The sequence below is a fragment of the Scyliorhinus canicula genome, chromosome 12, assembly GCF_902713615.1.
Source record: "Scyliorhinus canicula chromosome 12, sScyCan1.1, whole genome shotgun sequence".
Taxonomy (NCBI): Eukaryota; Metazoa; Chordata; class Chondrichthyes; order Carcharhiniformes; family Scyliorhinidae; genus Scyliorhinus; species Scyliorhinus canicula.
Genome location: NC_052157.1, coordinates 159,779,045 through 159,783,864, shown reverse-complemented (window position 1 = coordinate 159,783,864; position 4,820 = coordinate 159,779,045).

Here is a 4,820-nt window from a genome sequence, read left to right as displayed (position 1 = left end):
AATGTGAGTGTGTGTGTATGAATGTGTGTGAGTGTAAGTGAGTGAGTTTGTGTGTGTCTGAGTGAGTGTGTGTCTGAGTGAGTGTGTGTGTATGAATGTGAGTGTGTGTGTGAGTGTGTCTGTATGAATGTGAGTGTGTGTGTGTGTATGAGTGTGAGTGTGTGTCTGTATGAATGTGATTTTGACCCAGCGACAGTGAAGGAATGGCGATATATTTCCCAGTCAGGGTGGTGAGTGACTTGGAGGGGAACCTCCAGGTGGTGGGGTTCCCAGGTATCTGCTGCTCCTGTCCGTCTGGATGGTAGTAGTTGTGGGTTGGAAGGAACCTTGGTGAGTTACTGCAGTGAATCTTAATAATAATAATCACTTATTGTCACGAGTAGGCTTCAATGAAGTTACTGTGAAAAGCCCCTAGTCGCCACATTCCGGTGCCTGTTCAGGGAGGCCGGTACGGGAATTGAACCCGCGCTGCTAGTCTTGTTCTGCATTACAAGCCAGCTGGTTAGCCCACTGTGCTAAACCAGCCCCTACAACCATCTTGTAGATGGTACACACGGCTGACACTGTGCGTCAGTGATGGCTAGTTTGAATGTTTGTGGAAGGGGAGCAATCAAGCGGGTTGCTTTGTCCTGGATGGTGTCCAGCTTCTCGAGTGTTGTTGGAGCTACACCCATCCAGGCAAGTGGAAAGTATTCCATTACACTCCTGATTTGTGCCTTGTAGATGGTGGACAGGCTCTGAGGGGTCAGGAGGTGAGTTACTCGCCGTAGGATTCCTAGCCTTTGACCTGCTCTGGTAGCCATAGTATTAATGTGGCTAGTCCAGTTCAGTTTCTGATGGTAACCCCAGAATGTTGATTATGGGGGATTCAGTGATGGTAATGCCATTAAATGTCATGGGGCGATGATTAGATCCTCTCTTGTAGGAGATGGTTATTGCCTGGCACTTCTGTGGCACAAATGTAACTTACCACTTGTCAGCCCAAGCCTGGATATTGTCCAGGTCTTGCTGCATTTGGACATGGACTGCTTCATTATCTGCGGAGTTGTGAATGGTGCTGAATGTGAACATCCCCACCTCTGACTTTATGATGGAAGGGAGGTCATTGATGAAGCAGCTGAAGATGGTTGGACCTAGGACACTACCCTGAGGAGCTCCTGCAGTGATATCCCAGGTCTGAGATGATTGACTCCAAACATCACAACCATCTTCCTTTGTGCCGGGTATGACTCCAGCAGCAGAGAGTTTTCCCCCTGATTCCCATTGACTCCAGTTTTGCTAGGGCTCCTTGATCAAATGCTGTCTTCATGACTCTCACTTCACATCAGGCTTTCAGCTCTTTCATCCATGTTTGAACCAAGGCTGTAATGAGGTCAGGAGCTGAGTGACCCTGGTGGAACCCAAACTGTGTGTCAGTGAGCAGGTTATTGCTGAGTAAGTGCCGCTTGATAGCACTGTTGATGACCCCTTCCATCACTTTCCTGATGATGGAGAGTAGACTAATACGGCGATAATTTGATGGGTTGGATTTGTTCTGTTTTTTGTTTATAGTTCACACCTGGGCAGTTTTCCACATTGCCGGGTAGATGCCAGTGTTGTAGCTGTACTGGAACAGCTTGGCTAGAAGTGCGGCAAGTTCTGGAGCACAAATCTTCGGTACTATTGCCAGAATATTGTCAGGGCCCAGAGCCTTTGCAGTAGACAGTGCCTTCAGATGGTTCTTGATGTTACATGGAGTGAATCGTATTGGCTGAAGACTGGCACCTGTGATGCTGGGGAGTTCCAGAGGAGACTGAGATGGGTCATCCACTCGGTACTTCTGGCTGAAGATTGTTGCAAATGCCTCAGCACAGATGTGCTGGGCTCCTTCATCATTGAGGATGGGAATAATTGTGGAAAATCCTCCAGTGAGTTGTTTAATTGTCCACCACCATTCACGGCTGGATGTGGGAGGACTGCAGAGTTTAGATCAGATGCGTTCACTCAGCTCTGTTACTTGCTACTTAGAACATAGAACAGTACAGCACAGAACAGGCCCTTCGGCCCTCGATGTTGTGCCGAGCAATGATCACCCTACTTAAACCCACGTAACCCGTATACCCGTAACCCAACAATCCCCCCATTAACCTTACACTACGGGCAATTTAGCATGGCCAATCCACCTAACCTGCACATCTTTGGACTGTGGGAGGAAACCGGAGCACCCGGAGGAAACCCACGCACACACGGGGAGAACGTGCAGACTCCACACAGACAGTGACCCAGCCGGGAATCGAACCTGGGACCCTGGAGCTGTGAAGCATTGATGCTAACCACCATGCTACCGTGAGGCCCCTGCTTATGCTGATTGGCGCACAAGTAGTCCTGTGTTGTAGCTTCACCAGGTTGACACCCCTTTTTTCAGTCTGCCTGGTGTTGCTCCTGGCCTGGCTCTCCTGCACTCTCCATTGAACCAGGGTTGATCCCTGGCTTGGTGGTAATGGTAGAGTGGGGGATATGCCATGAGGCCAGATTGTGGTTGAATACAATGCTGCCGCTGATGGCCCACAGCGCCTCGTGGATGCCTAGTCTTGAGTTGCGAGATCTGTTCGAAGTTTATCTCATTTAGCACAGTGGTTTGCCACACAACACGATGGAGGGTACCCTCAATGTGAATATGGAATTTTGTCTCCCCATGGACTGTGTGGTGGTCGCTCCTACCAATACTGCACAGTAAGACGTCTTACAACACCAGGTTAAAGACCAACAGGTTTGTTTTGAATCACTAGCTTTCAGAGCGTAGTTCCTTCACTTACATGATGAAGGAGCCGGTGTCGTATGCCTTCTTACTGTGTCCACCCATAGTCCAACGCTGGCATCTCCACGTCAATACTGTCATGGACAGATGCATCTGCAGCAGGCAGGTTGATGAGGATGAGGTCTAGTTACTTCCCTCACCATCTGATCAGTCCCAGTCTTGCAGTTATGTCCTTTAGGATCCAGCCAGCTTAGTCTGTAGTGGTACTACCGAGCCACTCCCCAGAGTGCGTCCTTGTCACCCTCAGTGTTTCCTCCAAGTGGTGTTCAACATGGAGGAGCACCGATTCATCAGCTGATGGTGGCCGGTACGTGGTAATCAGCAGCAGATTTCCTTGCCCATGTTTAACCTGAAGCCAGGAGACTTCATGGGGTCCGGAGTTGATGTTGAGAATTCCCAGGGCAACTCCCTCCTGACTATATCCCACTGTGCCGCCCGCTCTGCCAGGTCTGCCCTGCCAGTGAGACAGGACATACCCAGGAATGGTGATAGGGGTGTCTGGGACATTGTCTGTAAGGTATGATTCTGTAAGTGTGACTGTGTCAGCCTGTTGCTTGACTAGCCTGTGAAACAGCTCTCCCAGCTTTGACACAAACCAAGTAAGGATGATTTTGCAGGGCGACAGGGCTGGGTTTGCCGTTGTCATTTCCAACGCCTGGGTCGATGCCGGGTGGTCCGTCCAGTTCCATCCCTTTTTTGTGTTTTCGTAGCGGTTGAATACAACGGAGTAGCTCGCTCGGCCATTTCAGAGTCAACTCCATAGCTGTGGAGTCACGGGTGTGTGCAAGTGAATGTGTGTGTGAGTGAGTGTGTGTTAGCGAGTGTGTGAGTGAGAGTGTGACTGAATGAGACTGAGTGTGTGTGTGAGTGAGTATATGTCTGTGTGATTGAGTGTGAATGACTGTGTCAGTGAGTGTGTGTGTCTAAGTTTGCAGATGAGTGAGCATGTGATTCTGTATGACTGTGTGTGTGTGAGCGAGTGAATCTGTGTGTGTGAATGAGTGTGTGTGTGTGTGTGTAAGTGTGTGAGTAAGCGAGCGAATGTGTGTGTGAGCGAGTGAATGTGTGTGTGTGTGAGTGAGTGTGCAAGTGTGTGAGTAAGCGAGCGAATGTGTGTATGAGTGTGTGTGTGAGTGAGTATATGTCTGTGTGATTGAGTGTGAATGACTGTGTCAGTGAGTGTGTGTGTATAAGTTTGCAGATGTGAGTGAGCATGTGATTCTGTATGACTGTGTGTGTGTGAGCGAGTGAATCTGTGTGTGTGAATGAGTGTGTGTGTGAGTGTGTGAGTGAGCGAGTGAATGTGTGTGTGTGTGTGAGTGTGTGTGTAAGTGCGTGAGTAAGCGAGCGAATGTGTGTATGAGCGTGTGTGTGAGTGAGTGTAGAACAAATTAGAACACAGTTGAGCGCCATGTCCCTTACTGTCTGGGCTCAATGTCTGGGGTCACCGATGAAAGTTGACCTTTGCATTAGCATTTGTGTTTGAAGTCGAGTCGCTCCCCACCCCCACCCAGCACCCGCACCCCAACCCCCTCCCCCACCCAGCACCTGCACCCCCCCCCCCCAGCGCCCCCACCCTGCACCTGCACCCCCACCCAGCACTTGCACCCCACCCAACACGCCCACCCAGCACCCCCTACCTCTACCCAGCACCCGCAACCTGCACTCCCACCCAGCACCCTACCGACAGCAGAGAAACAATGCTGGAGGAAATCTTCTTGGAAATAAAACCAGACGTACTCTGCACGAGGGATGAATGGAAATTAGCCGCAGATTCTGAATCCTGATTAATGAAAGCACTTTAAACAGAAATCCACTCGAAGCTACTGGTTATTTTAAATCGATGTCAAGGAAGATTACGACATGGTGGAGGGAAGAATCTATTTGATGATGTTGTTAAGCTGTTTCAGCCTTATAAGGTTCAGCAACCCTGCAGGGCGGCAATGACCAGTTAATCAAACTCTGCAGAGACAGAAAGAGAATCAACGGACTCGGGTTCAGTGAATTTCCCCCTCGAAGACCG